Source organism: Sciurus vulgaris (assembly GCF_902686455.1).
Source record: "Sciurus vulgaris genome assembly, chromosome: 14".
In the NCBI taxonomy this organism is placed as follows: domain Eukaryota; kingdom Metazoa; phylum Chordata; class Mammalia; order Rodentia; family Sciuridae; genus Sciurus; species Sciurus vulgaris.
Genome location: NC_136475.1, coordinates 12,191,951 through 12,207,243, shown reverse-complemented (window position 1 = coordinate 12,207,243; position 15,293 = coordinate 12,191,951). Strand labels below are relative to the sequence as shown.

General features: G+C 48.0%; 1 protein-coding gene across 4 annotated transcripts in view; it reads right to left on the bottom strand.

Annotated features, from left to right (window-relative positions):
- Positions 1 to 8,358, bottom strand: part of NPAS2 (neuronal PAS domain protein 2) — a 154,238-nt gene extending 145,880 nt beyond the window's left edge. For 2 of the 4 annotated variants that reach the window (XM_079111005.1, XM_079111009.1), the window contains exon 1: positions 8,052 to 8,358. The gene's annotated coding sequence lies outside the window, so the exon portion shown is untranslated. Of the gene's footprint in view, positions 1 to 7,291; positions 7,950 to 8,051 lie in introns of those variants that run through there. The other 2 variants (XM_079111008.1, XM_079111012.1) reach the window with 1 other exon arrangement.
- Positions 8,359 to 15,293: the final 6,935 nt, after the last annotated feature.

Here is a 15,293-nt window from a genome sequence, read left to right as displayed (position 1 = left end):
ACCTTACTGGAGGGTGGAGAGACAAAAGGTATGGATGGAAAGTTCCAGAAGCAGCTCAAAAATAAGAAGTCGCTTATCTCCATTGAAATCAGTCTGTCCCAAACCATCAAGCCAAGAGACTGTTACAAGTGGAGGCCCACATCTGATCAGAAACAGAGGCAAGTTCTCTAGCTTGAGGGGTCAGATCATAAGACCACTGCAAACCTGTCATGCTGATTTGCTCTGAATGAGCTCCTCTCTGAGAGTCACTGGGAAGGAGAAGGGGCAGAGACCATGGGTAAATCCTCCCTGACCATTGGGAAGGCCCCGGAGAGGTCACATAAAGATGGACATCTACCTGTGGTCATTAGATGAACTGATTCCAAAGCTAAACAGCAATTGTTCTCAGCAACATTCCAGCCCCCGCCACACACGCACACACCCCAAAAGTTGGGTGTTAAAGTTTTCCTTCTATTTTTATTAGCTCTTGGTCTCCAGGGAAACAGGCATCTTTTGCGGTAACTGATGGGGAGATAGAGGACTGTGTCTTTTGTAGACTGCACACATCCATGTACCCGAGTGGAAAATGTAACATTTGTGGGAGCCATGTAGCAGCCAGACTGGCTCCTCCCTGTCCTCCTCCAGCACCCCTGCTCAGAAACGGCTCTCCAGCTCTGCGGCAGTGCCTGGCCCATCACTGTCAACAGGAGGCTGATCAAAGCCCTTCACCTTCTGACCAGCCCAGCTGCGAAGCTATTTCCAAGCAGGTCTTGACCTCACTAAATAGGACAGTGGAAAATTGCAGCCATGGAGTTCTGAAACAGAACACACACTTGCTAACATTTGTATCTTAAATGTCCCCCAAAGGCCTCGGGTTAAAAGATGAGTTGTCATCCTGTGGCACTATTGGAAGCAGTGGAAATGTTTAGAGGTGGGGCCTATGGGAGGAAGTGAGGTCACTGGGGGCATGCCCCTGAAGGAGAGACTGGGAATCCTGCCACTTCTTCTCTCTCTCTCACTTCCTGGTTGCCATGAGATAAACAGAGCTGTGGTACCACAGGCTTTTACCATGGTGCACCATCTCCCTACTGGCCCCAAAGCAAGAGGACCTAGTGACCATGAACTGAAACCTCTGAAACCCTGAGCCAAAATATACCTTTCCTCCTTTTAGATTGTTTATCTCAGGCATTTTGTCACAGCAACAGAAAGCTGACTAACACGATACTGTCTGGATCTTTCTACCTAACCTTTAAAGACAAATTGGAATTCTATTAAAGTGGACTATTTGTGAAACTACCCGAAAAGTCCTACTTAGAGTGCCAGTGACTAGATGCTGACTTTGAAATGGAATTAACCTGCCTGAATTAAGAAGGACAAAATGTTCATTTTTGTAGGCTCAAAACATACACATTAATAAAAACAGTTTTAAATGGAGGCATTCTTAGTTGTTGGTGGTCTCAGTGGTTTTCTTTTTCATCTTTCATGTTATTGCAGACACATCATAACTAATCATTCTATCCACATCAAGATATTTGGGGTACTTTTGTGCAGACACCCAAGACCAAAAAGCTATGCTGGGTGCCTGGTACTGTCCCCAGCAAGGCTACTGATGGCTTTTATTTTGAAGATACCTTTGTCTTTTTGCCTATCAGAGGACAGCACATGACTAGCATTCCCTGGCACAAGAGGGGTGCTTTGCAAATGTGCCATTCCCTAAAGGCAATGAGTTTTATCCATCCCACTGGCTTCCCTGTCTTCTCGAGCAGAAGAGGAAAAAATGGAAAAAAAAAAAAAAAAAACAGAAAAATACCAACCAACCATCTTCACAGCTGTGTCTCATGTAAGACACAAAGTATTTGGTTAAGTGACTACTGTGCATTCAGAGAACTGGGCTCAGAGTCTGTCAGACTGTAAACTCTAGGCCGGCTCATCATCTGACTGGATTTAGAAGGTTCTGAAAGGCCATCTCCTGGGGGTTTTCTTGGAACAGATCACTGGAGGGGTGTGTCTGCTAACATCATTTTCAGGAAAATTTTCAAGGTTCCTGTAAGGTTGATCACGTCTACTTAATTTTCATGAAACTCCTCAATTTCAAAGATTCCCTTTTGTACCTTCACACATCATTGAAACACTCCCAAAACGATTGCATCTGTCCCAACACACCCCATGCTCTGGTTTGAATCTAGGCATTCAACCCACCTGAAGTGGAAAATATTTTTTAAACAAAAGTCCAACTTTTCCTTCTCATTATTCCCTAAGCAATACATTATACAACTACTGACAATGTATTAGGTATTGTGAGTCATCAAGAGATAATCTCAAGTATACTAGATGTGCATAGGTTCTGTACAAATACCATGCTGCTTTACGTAAGCAACCACAGCATCTGTGGATTTTGGAGGGGTGTCTTGGAAACAACCCCCTGCGGATACTGAGGGATGACTATATTATGTTGCTATTAAAATTATGTTTACATGGAATTTTTAATGACTAGGGAAATAAATGCTTATGTTCAGATTAAGGGAAACAACCAGAATAAAATCTGTAAACACTATTATCTCAAGCATGTGAAAATGCATAGAAAAGATTTTAAAAGTGGATAATACGTAGCATTAGTTAAGATGGAGATGAGGCATCTTTACATACCATACAGGAGAAAAGCATAGGAGCAGCTGTTTTGGTTGTATATTAAGTAGCATCTATCAATATTTTAAACAGGTGTGTTTTTTTACCCAGAAATCCCTTCCTAGTAATCCTTGACCTAGAAAAACTGAAGTGTACACAAAGATATACTGATAAGGACGTTAACACACACACCATGAGCAGTGAAGAAATGGAAACAAAACATTTATCAATAGGAATGAATTAAATTATTTCCCATCCATTCTGAATAATACTCTGCAGCCTTTAAAAATAAAATAGATAGGAAGTAATGATGCAAAGTTGTCTCAATGCCATATTGTTGTTTTTTAAAAAGTCACTAAATATTACATATAGAATGAGTTCTGTTTTAAAACACAGAAATGTATGTATGTAATTGCACCAAAAAATGACTAGGTACCCCATGGTTACCTGCTGAGAAGGGTAGAGAGTTCCCGGATGTATCACTTAGGATGCTTTTGGCGACACCTTACAAAGAACCTCACTGAACCTGTTGCACACAGAAGTCAAGATCTTGAAGTGTTCCAAAGTAGACTTCTTGGGAAATTTGAAAGGTAGAGGACACCACAGAAGCTACATTCTTCACCTTTGCAATCTTTTGTATGCCAGCCCAGGCTGCTCTGGTGGCTGATGGCTGCCCAGCACACGGGCACTAGGTCCATGGGCCACAGAAAGGGCAGTTTCTTCTCTTGCCTCTTTTTAAGAGCCACGGATACTCCCAGAAGCCTCTGAGCAACCCATCTAACATCTTATTGGCTAGGGCTGAGTCCACATACGCACTCCTCAGCCAATCACTGACAAGGGCAGCAGGGTCTACCGGACTGCTTGGCCAATCAGGATCCATCTTCTGAGGCAAGTGGGAGAGGCAAGACTCACCAACAAAACTAGGTTTCTGCCAGGCCAAAAAGAAGGGATGATCTGCCCACGCAGGCAAAGGGGAACTTTTTCTTTTGAACTGGAATGGGTCCTGTGTTATCTGAAAATTTCTTTAAGATTCTATCCCTGTATTTTGTAAAATCCAATATGAAAATAGTTTAATGCCTAGAAAGGAGATGAAGGAAATAATACCTTGAAATATTGGGCTATCTTCATTCTTTCGTTCTTTTCTGTCTTTTCCAAAAACTATGTGATATACTTTTATAAACAAACAAAAACCCCAGTGATTTTGAAAATCATCTTCAGCACTCAGTATTCTGACCATCAATGGGCATAAAAATTCTCTGTAAAACTGTACAGTGACATTTGTGGTCACATGGAGTTACCTGCCTGCTGTTAGCTGGATTTTGATGGGGAACTTGTACTAAGGTGAGAAGAACGGATTGATGGCTTTAATTCTTAACAGAGCCCAACCAGGGACTGGACCGGAGTCATTGGATGTAGAGAGGTGATTGTCCTTCCCTCTGGCACAGTATCTTTAAGGGGTGCGCGATGACCCTAACACTGGTTTCCTCAACCAACAGGTTAGGTACCAGGCACAGACTCAGATGAAAATAATGCTGGAAAGGGCCATGGAGGAAGCCAGCCCCAGCTGGGGCACTGCAGCAGGAGGGAGAGATGAGCCGTCTGCGTCTGGATTAACTTCCATACCGCCCACCCTCCAGCCCTACCTACCCGGTCTCTACCACCCACCTTGAGTTTGTGGGCTAACAAAATTGAATCTCTAATGGGTGAACTACATGGAAAAATATTTAAGGAACTGCTTCATCCTCCTTGTTGTCTAGCCCCCTTTCTTGGGTCGACAATCAGAGCAATGGCTTTTGCTAGGCCTAACATTTATCCTTCACCCATGATCCTAGCAGCTTGGCTAGGTAGTATCATGTTTTTCTTACAAGAATGTTTAGGCTCAGAAAAGTTAAAAAGTGATTCCACGTCACACAGCAGCTGAGCAGGGAGGCGTCCCCAAGTCTGCGACTTAAAAATCTACGTTTTATTTCCTGCCGAGTCACAAAGCTTTGTATTCAAATACTAGAGGTCAGGTCAGCAATATGGAGTCCTCTTCAGAAGTCCCCTTACCCCACTCCTCTCTGGCCACCACCCTGCAGTGGGGCATCCCACTCTTCTCTAGTTTAAAAATAATCAACTCCTCTCACTGTGTTCCATCTTGTCAGGTCCCCCAGGGCAGGTATGCCCCATCTTTACTTTGGCTCATCCGGGCCTATTCTGTGGTACATGCTTAGTAAACATGTGCTGGATTAGATTAAGTGTGTCCCGGAGCCTTGCCTGTCTGCAGCACCTGGAAGTCTGTAAGACGTGAATGCTCAGGTGAGAACCGCAGCTCAGATCCCAGCCCAGACCTCCTGAATTCAAACCCACATTTAACAAGGGCCCGAAAGATTCCCGAGCTCAGTGACAGCCCACACCCTCCCCCTTCCCACACCAGTGTAGGAGGTACACTGACCCCTTTTTATTCTAAATCATCAAATGGAACCACATATTAAGACCAGCAAAAGTTCAAGTGGTCTTTGGGGAAAATTTACCCTAGAAGTGAATTTGCTTAAAATACCAAGCAGTCCCTAATCGCAGCTGAAGCACTCAAACTAGAAACAATCGTGCCTTGAAGACTGCAGGAGAAATTTCCCTTTTAAACATGTGCTCCTGTTTAATACATTTATTTAGTGTTCTAAGGTACTATTAATCATCAGGTTTAAAATAGAATTACTCACAGTTAAGGCCTCCATTAGCATTCAGAAATTTGTAACTTTGGAATAGTGATTACCAACAATTCAGCTCATTTCCCACACTTATTTATTGAGCATCTATTATGAATAAAGCCTCATAGGGGTGAGATGAAGAGATATGAATGTGACAGTCCCTGACCTCTCGTCTTTGCTACAAATAGAACAAGGACCAAGAACAGGCTAATCAAACATTTCTGTGAGCAAATAGTGCATCAAGTACCATTTTCACTATTTAAATGTGAAACTCAATTAGATGCTTGCTATGATGCAATCAATTAAACTGTTGGCAAAAACAGCCAAGAATACTGAGTCACGAGGCTATTTTCAATACCTTGCCATCTGACCTGTCTTGGGAATGAGATGTTGCTGTGTGCATGGTATCAGTATGAGACAGTTAGTGTCTCCACCACATTGGAAGAACTGGCCATTCATGTCAGGAAGAAAACATGTACTTGTTTTAAAAACTAAGAAAGAAGACAGCCCTTTGACTCTGAAGATTCAAAAGCAAGACTGAAAAAAAAAAAAAACCTAAAGATGGAGATATGAAAAGGATACGCACACATTATTTGAATCTTAAGACATTCAATAACTGAATCTCTCGACTTAAGTGTTAATTATGTGTTACAAAGGTTACGAGAAATAAAAATGATTATACAAAATATAACACAGAATCAAATTGTTAATAACACATCAGGCGATGTGTGTTACTTTTCATTTTCATTATTTTTAAATTGCTTTCATTATTAAATAGCCAGAAATATAAAACAAAAATCTCTTTAAAAATCCAAAATCTCTTTAAAAAATGAACTTAAAAACTATGATTTTCTATATAAGGGTCAATTCTTCAGTTATCATCGGAATACTCTCCTATCCTACCCATGAATTTATTTTTCATCACACTAATTAGTAAAGTCTCACTCGGTTCTTTTCTTGGCATGTTTAACTGGGGGGGGGGGTGTTTTATTAATAACATATTTCCTCTAGAGTGTACTCCCTTCTTTCACCTCCCCGGAAGTCTCTCTGGGGAGTAGTAAGAATAAAACCCATTCTCCACTTGTGCACAGTGGGACAGATCCGCAAATAAATAGAGGCATCGATTTCTAAGAAGAAAATGGCTAAACACAGCACATTTACAATTCTTCTAAGCCACATTCCACATTTCTTTGTGAGATGGAAGATAATTATGTCTTTATATTGCACACTTTATTTTTAAATCTTTAACTAGACTGCTACTTCTACTGATCATGGTTGAGCTGAAATGAAACACAGAATTTCTGCTTTTGTAAAATAGTGGTCCAGGTCAGAAAAACTATTAAACATTATACTTAGATTTATTTGGGGATTATTTTTAAAATAAATTTGAGGCTTATCTTTGACAAACGTTTTCCTTTAAGGAAATCTTAGCAGCAGAAAGGTAGAGCTTGTCTGTGCCCTTGAACTTGAAGGGTGCCTTCCAAGGAGGGCAGCTCTCTTTTTTAATGCAAGCCATAATTAGTTGGTCAGTACACCGGATGGGGACTTGGGTTGCTGTGAAAGAGACAGAGGTGTTGACAGAGCTGAGTTTGGCCAGTAACTGGTTCAGAATTAATTTCCTGGGAAGTCCAAATGCGAAAACCCCGCCTATTAAGGGAAGAATGTTTGGGCTCTAATGATCATGACCGACCAGCTTGCCTCCGCTGATTAAGTAATTTAATAGGCACTCAATATTTTACCTGTAAAGCAACAGGCTAACCACTTTAAGGAATTGGGGCGGATACCAAAGCAACCGGTAAAGAGGAAACGCTGCAACTCTCCTCTGGAGGACCCCCTCCTGAACACCTGTAGAACGCCGGGGCTTTTAACTTTGGGAACTGAAGAGAGGTTTTAGACTTTGTGGGAGTTCGCGTGTATATTTTAGGTTTCCATCTTGCTTAATCAACAAAACTGGTTACTAATGATTCATGAATCACAGGGATGAAAACAAACTTTCTTACCTTGAGCAGTTAAGGAGTGGCAGGCCGAGGAGCGAGGCTGGTTTTGAATTTAGCCCCTTGGTACCTGTTCCTTCCTCCAACTTCCCCACCCAGCGTGGCTCCTTAGAAAGGTCAAAGGTGCGTCCCTCCTCTGCTAGGGGAGGGGGCACACCTCCCAAGAAAACTACGCGCTGGCACCCGACCTGGGGAGCCCCGGCTGTCAGACGACTCGCCCTCTAAGCTCACAGGACCCGGTACCCAGTCCAGCCGGGAACCAGTTCCGACCCTGGGACTGGGAGACACTGCCAGCCCCAGCCTGGGGCGCGCACGCCGCACTCTCCAGGGGTCCCGGGCTCCCCAAGCTTAAGGGACCGCGCGGTGCGGCTCCGGGAGGGCAGCGCGCAATCTTCAAAGCGGCCGTCCGGGGACCCGGCCCCTGTCCACCGCGATCTACCCTCTGAAGACCCCTTCCCCCCAATTCTGAGGTTCGGGTGCCTAGTCCTCTGCCTCCCGCAGCGAGACGCGCCCGGAGCCCACCATGTGGGTTGTCACCGAGGTCCAGCGGGACGCGATGTCCGGGGCGGCCGAAGGGTGCGTGCCGAGGGGAGCCCACCTCCTTGCGCCCTGGGTCCCGGCGCTGCGCAGCCTCGCGCGGTCTCGCGGTGGAGCGCCCCTCCCGGGCCCGCGCGTCCCCCGCGCTGGTGAGCAGGTGACGGCGCCCCGCGACCCACGCGCACGTACGCCCACCGCAGGACCCCGCGCTCTCGGCGCTGCCCCTTACCTCCGAGCGGCCGGAGCGGCCCCGCGGGGCCGGACGAGGACTGGGCCGAGAAGACGCGCCTCCCGCCGCCGCTGGGAGCAAAGGCGGCGAGCGGGCGCGGCGAGCTCCTCCCGGGCGGCGGCGGGAGGCGCTGCTCTCGCTGCCGCCGCCGCCGCCGCCGCCTCCGCCGCTGCCGCGGGTCTCCGAGCTGCGCGGCCGCCGCTCCTGGGCCGCCGCCGAGCGGGTCCCTGGGCTCCTGCGGGAGGCCGGCAGCTCGCGCGGCAAACTCTTCCGCACGCAGAGCCGCGGGGACAGCCGCTGCCGCCTCTTCCCCCTCCCTGCGCCCTCCCACCTCCTGCTTCTCCTCCTCCTCTTCCTCCTCCTCCTTCGCCTCCTTCGCTTTGCAGTCGCCACTGGCGGGGTCTCTCCTGGCCGAGACCCAGCCTGGGACGCGCACCCGGCGCGTGCCGAAGGCCGACGGGCCCCAGGACCCCCGGCTTCCTTGGGCAGCGTAGACACTCGCGTGCCCCAAGGCAGCCGTCGGCCCTGCGGTGCTGCCAGGGACCCTCGGCTGGGTCCTGCCTGGAGCGCGGGGTGGGCACTAGGGTCGGTGAAGGGGCATTGTGCTTGGAGGTGAACCGGTGGAGAGGGGAAGCAAGCAGCTGCGGACCTGCTAAACGAGGTCCCGTTAAAGTTGTCACTCGGGGGCAGCAAGGAATCTTCCGTCCCCGCTTACTGAAGACCCTCTTAGTGCCTGCTGCCACCCTGCTGCCCCGCGTCGGGTGCGGGTGGCGAGCACGCGACTGTCACCCCCTCCACGCCGATCTCGAGGAGCAGGGCTGCACGAGGTCCCCGACCCAGGGCACTGGGCGCATCTCTGCAGGGACCACCGCGATATCTCCCGGAGCGGGGCGGGGGCAGGTGGGAGGAGGGGGTCCAGGGAGATGCGGTGAACGCGGTCCGCCTGAGGTCAGCAGTAGCTGCTGGGGAGAAATAATCAGTGCTCTTCCACGGTAAACGTAGCCGGTCCGGAAAATGGGTCAAGGATGGCAAGGAACCGGCGAACTGTCCCCACTCCCAGGCCGCGGCGGGTGGGTGGGGGCTGCGGCCAGGAGCGCGCACTCGGAGCCGGCTCTGCCTCTCCCTCCCCTCCCCCGCTGCCCTCCTCTCCTTTTGCACCAGTGCAGGAAATGTTCCACTGACCTACATATTTTTCCAAACATACGTGACCTTTTTTTTTTTTTTTTTTTTTTTTTTCCTCTGTGGGAGGAGACAGGCGAGAATCCAAGAAAAAGAGAAGCTGGAGAGGCAGCCGCGCGCGCGAGGCAACAGGGCGGCTTTCTACCAGGCTCAGGCAAACACCGAGCCCAGACCGAAGCGTGGAAATGGCCCCCAGGAGCTGGGAGCTGCTGTCTGATACTCTGCGGGGCTCGGAGAGCGAGTGGGGTGAAAAGGGGAGACCGCGCGCCTCGCCGAGGTCCGGAACGGTGGCGGATTTCCCCCAAACTCGCCGCCGCCTCCACCCTTGCGGCGGCGACCACAGCTGGGAGGCACCTGGGTAGAAGCCCCAGGAGGGGAGAAATCCCCGCCCCTCCCACGGAGGTCGCCCCTTCCCTGACATCGCTTAGGTGCATTTCCTGGCGCTCTGCGCACCGCAGCCTTTCGGACGTCCCTCTGTCGCTCACAGATCCTGGCAAGGGACGTGGAAAGAAAAGCGCCCCCTCAACCCGCCCCCCGCCTTTTTTTTTTTTTTTTTTTTTTGTTGTTGTTGTTGTTGTTGTTGTTGTTTTGGAGTTTTTTTTGGTCCTATCTATTTAGTGGCCAGAAGGGGTCTCCTAAGGCCTTTGCCCAGAGTCGGGCGCTCCGCACGCTGTTCCAGGGCCTAGCTTTCTCCTGGCTCCGGGGAGTTCCGCAGGCCCTCTCGGCGCAGACCCGAGCAGGAGCGCCTTATTTGGGCATGCAACCCCACACCGTCAATTAGATCAAAACGCGCACACAGAGCTCCTTTTTCCCCCCTGTAAAGTAGGTCATTCTCTTTATTTCCCACTTGTATTATTTTTGTCTAATTCTCCTCCTGAAAAATAATCAGCTGTAAAGAGCTTTGAGCATCCTAAGAGCGGCTGTTTTTCTTAGGCTTGCTCCGACTTGGAGGGCTTTTCGAGAAAGAAGAGGCATTTGGCCACATCATGAGTTGAAGTCCCTCCCTGTCCAAAAGGAGAAAAACATTTTTAAAAGAAAATTTTATTTTATTCTGCTTTATTTTCCCCCCTCTCCCTTCTCCTTCATGCAAGCAGGTGTGACCCTGCCCCCAAAGCATTGCTATGACTAATATCTACTAAAGGATGAAAGTGTGTACTTTTAAGGGGATTTAATGAATTTAAAGCCACCTCCCTTCCTCTTTTTTGCTTTGAAAAAGATTCAACTCCCTCTCCTCCCTTGAGGAACTTGAACAATCCCTAAAGGATCTTTGAAAAGGCTCATCGAATAATTCTGCAGTGCAACAAATCCTTTCCCTATGGCCTGTTGTAAATCTATTGTCCAGTAACCCATCTTACTAACTGCAGTTTCTGCCTATTCCTCACGGAGATGACGTGTAGGTGGTGGTTGTACGCTTTCCAAATTCCATCCCATCTGCTAGTGCTAATCCCACCCGAGTAGGAAGGAGACTGCTCTGACTTTAAGACAGTGGAGAACAGGGTCCCCAGAGGGACCTCAGACCTAGAGGGGAGTTGCAGTAGAAGGTGTAGCTCCTGTTTATTTTGGGCATGACAGTTGGGTTCTTTTTACTGACAGTTGTTGAAGGTTCGCCATGAGTCAGGCTGGGCTTGGCCTGGAAAGGATCAAGGGCAGTTTCTGTACACAAAGGGTTTAGGATGTTGAGACAGGGATAAATATGAGCTAAATAGGGCAAGCGCCAGAGACCAAGTGCCAAGGGAGTTCAAAGGAAGGACTCAGAATGGGCTTCTTGGAAGAAGTGGAACGGGTGCTAGGAGTTTTCATTAACCAGATAATAAAGCCAAACGTGATCATAATCTACAGCCAAACGAGATCATAATCTAGACATTTTTTTTAAAAATGTGCACATGAAGCAAAGAACCCTTTCAAAACTGCATGGTCAGTTATTGGAAATTGTCACGTGGTCCCAGTCATTAGTCCTTTGAAAGAACATGACTGTATTGACTGAGTGCTGCAATGATGTCCCCAAGGAACCCTAGATATTTTTCAAAGAAGCAAAATGGCAAAGAGAATCAAATTTCTTTGTAGTCCATGATATCTATCTGTGGAGGTCTCGTGAAATAATACAAAGTTTCCACAGTCTAATTGGACATTCTTTTCTATCAGAGAAGTTGAATCTGTGGCATATTCTGATTTTAAATATTTATCCAATTAATTTCTCAGCATAAGTGTTGGGTGGCTTATTGGCGTCTGTTTTTACTGTTACATATGGGTGAGCACGTGTGGGCCACTACAATAATTACAATCATTAGGGTTTGGCACTTACTTTGGCGCATACATTCAGTAGCTTCAACTTTAAACAATAAGAACAGAGTTCCTCACTGGATAATATCACAGGTATTCCAAGATCTGCTTTTTCTCAGTTTTAACTTAAAATTCAAAAGAAAATGAATCACAAAACCAGTTTCTGTTAGATATAGTAGCATTATGTTAGAAAGGGAAAATGTAGGAACCAGGGCAGAAGAAAAGGCCGCAGGACCCCCAAACTGAAGACTGACTCAGAAGCCAGGGCTCATGAGCACCGATTAATAATCGAGAATGTCCAGCCTCGTGCTGCAAACATCAGGTCAGGAGAAGAGAGCCCTCGTTCCCCCCAGCTTCATAGGAAAGTTCAGGAAGCAGCCGGCTGTCACCTGGGCCTGGGGATGCTACAGGGACCGTCAGGGTCTTGTGCAGCCTGCCTGGTAGTTGAGACTTCACGCCTATGACATCATGTGGGCAGGAAACTAAAGAAGAATGGGGTAACTAGTGTGCAGAACCCAAGGAGGACACCTGGGCTGGAGAAATCCGAAGGAGACTCAGCCCTGGAGTCCCAGCTGAGTCCCACCAGTTTGTGTGCTAGTGCACACAAACAAACACACAATCAGAAAAAGAGATGGTAACACTCTTGTCAATATGAGCACTTGAGAATAATCTTTCCTTCTATAGGAGTCCCTTGAGAAAACCCCTTCCTGTCCATTTTCTCTAATAAGGAAGTTGGATTTTAGGTCCCATTTACGTCTCTTCTAAGAGGATTTTTAAAATGCAGACTTTTTTTTTTTTTTTTTTTTAGAGCATTTTAAGCTCACAACAAAATTGAGCAGAAGTTCAGAATTCCTGTGTGCCCCATCTTCCACAGAATCCCCCACTCTCAGCAGCCCTGCTGTTTGATGGACCTGCATTGACAGGTCAGGGTCACCCAGAGCCCCCTGTGGCCCTCAGCTTTAGCACTTGGTGTTGAGCACTGTGGAGAGTTGGTCCGATACATAATGACATGTGTCCCCTGTTACAGTGCCACATGGAACAGTCTCACGTTCCTCTTCCCCATCTCTTCATCCCTCCCTTCCCAGCTGTTGGAGACCACTGATCTTTTTATTATCGCCCTAGTTTTGCCCTTTTTTGGAAGTTTTTTTGTAACAGGAAATGAACCCAAGGTTGCTTAACCACAGAGCCACATCCCCAGCCCTTTTAATATATTTTATTTTGAGACAGGGTCTCACTAGGTTACTTGGGGCTTCACTAAATTGCTGAGGCTGACTTTAAATTTGTAATCCTCCTGCTTCAGCCTCCCGAGCAGCTGAGATTATAGGCATGCACCGCCATATCCGGCTAGTTTTGCCTGTTCTAGAACCTCTTCTAGTTAGAATCATGCGCCATATAATAAGCCTTTTCGGATTGGCTTTGTTCACTTAGTAATCTGGATTTAAGTTTCCTCCATGTCTTTTTCTTTTGTGGCTTGATTTGATACCCCATTTCTTTTTAGCACCAAATAATATTTTATTGTCTGGACAAGAGGACTTTTTAAAATGATATCTTAGCACGTAATGCTTGCGGTAATAAAAGGTGACATTTATCTAATACAAAGTTGCCGGGTGTTTACATCACCTCGTTTCATCTTCGAGAGGTCCTATACAGAAAGTGATTGATTATTTCCAGTTGGCAGATGAAGAGTCTGACTTAACGAGGCTCAAGGTGCCTTTAGTCACTTGGAAAATAATGTGACAGAGACGGGCTTGAACCTGGCTTTGGTGACTGAGAAGTCTAAGCTGCCTCCGCCCAGCCCACCTGGACATGTCAGATGTGGTCCCGGCACCTCTTCTCTCCACGAGGTCTTGCAGGATGATGCGAGCTGCCAAAGTCGCTGCACTTTTCTTGTCTGCTTCCTCTTGTTCTCCCCTCAATGCAGGGGTTATTAATATCTTTACTCTGCTCTTAAAGCAGCTGTCTTCCAAGGGCTTGAAATAGAACCCTAGGATGAAGGACTGGGGTTGGCAGAAGAGCAACACCTGATCCCGATACTTGATAGAAGGAAATAAAGTCCATGGGTCAATACGTGCATTATTGGCATCTTGGCATCTCACCAAGGGACTCTTTGGACTCTGGCAATGACTGGATGGGAGTGTCTTTGGGTAAACGTGATTTTCAAGCCAGCTCTGGGTCTCGGGTTGGGAATGGATGCCAGTTCCTTTCATTAAAGGGAGACTTGGAGTGCAGATTGAGCTGCCTTCTCTTGACCCCAGAACAGGAACCAGAACACGCCAGCACAAAGGGCGCCTGGCTGAGCTGTTACCTGTGGTCATCCTGCCGGTCAGTGTAGTGGCCAGCCACGCCACCTTCCTCGCCAGAGTGGGAGCAATGGTGGGCATTCACCTCCCACTGCACACTGAGAGCCATCTCCAGTGACACTGGGGCACCTGGAGGGGACGTTCAGCAAGTGCAAAATAGAAGGAAAGAACAGCCTTTGTGTTCCCGGTGCTGGAGCTGCGCGTGGGGAGGAAGGTGGGGGAGCAGCGAATGTGGGTGAACTGTGAAAGCACCAGAAGGATGGGAGGTGGTGTTCTCCGGCAACTGGCGACAGGGTTTCAGGAGGGATTGTGGAATCGGAGTTCCAGCTCAACCCAAGTAGAAGGAAGCGCTTGACCGTGTGGGGCGTTCGCTCCCGGCTGGCGTTGGTGGAGGCGCAGAGGAGCCCTGGTCCAGACGTGGGCTTTTCCAGCAAGCGCAAGACACAACCCCTGAGAACAAGCCACAGGCGTCGTCTTTTCCTGTGCTTGACTTCTGTTAGGTCTGACTCGGCTCCGAGTTCTAATGGGTTTGCGTGCCTCCGTGCGTAAGAACGCATATGCACAAAATGGGCATCTTCAATAATTTCCCAGCACGGTTTCCATTTCTGTCTCAATTTTAAATTCTCCGACTCCTTGCGATGCTGTTTAAATAGTTAAGTTTCTGCACTAACAATTGCATAATCTGCCCTGTACTTTGCCCAGGAAGAACATCTAGTGATCTGAAATTCATTACACATAGTTCACTTGAAGTGAAAAGCTAATTATAGAAAAATGTTCTTCAAGGTGCTATTTATAGCCCCTCCCCAGTAGGCAGCACACTCGCGTTTCCTGTAAGGGCAGGTATTATTTGATCAACAGGCCTCGTTGCAAGGTCTGGGTGAGAGGGGAGATTTTCTCAATGGCTCCCGTTGAACGCTTGTGTTGGCAGTGAACGTGCTTCCGGTCTTCTCCCGGCGTTTGGTGGTGGAGTCTTGCTTCCTAAGGTCCTTGCACTCACCGCTTCCTTCCCCTTCCGGTGGGTTTTCTCTTCTGTAGCTCAGTCCTAATTGAGAATATTTACTCACTTTTCTAACCACAAAATATGAATCCTGCAAGAAAAAGGAAGCAGACTGGCAACCTGCGGGAGCGCTCGGGATTCCCTGCTGTGGCCTCCCTGTGGCCTCCCTGAGGCTTGCAAGTGAGCTGTGCAAAAGACACAGAGCCCACGGGCCTGGAGAGAAGCCCCCTGACTCACGGAGAGGCCGCCTTGGGAAAATGGATGCTGATGCCCAAGGCTTGGGAAGTCCTTTGACGGGCCTGGCATCGTGTGCACTGGCTCAGCGGCCCGGAGGTGGACATCCCGACACATTTCCACACTGGTGGGCAAACAGTTGCCATCCTGAGGCCACGGATTGTCCCCTGCCTTCTTGCTGCCCCTGCATGACTCCCTGAATTCCTCACTGCCCAGCGATCGGAACCCCAGGGCCTTGGCTGGCTCTGCTGG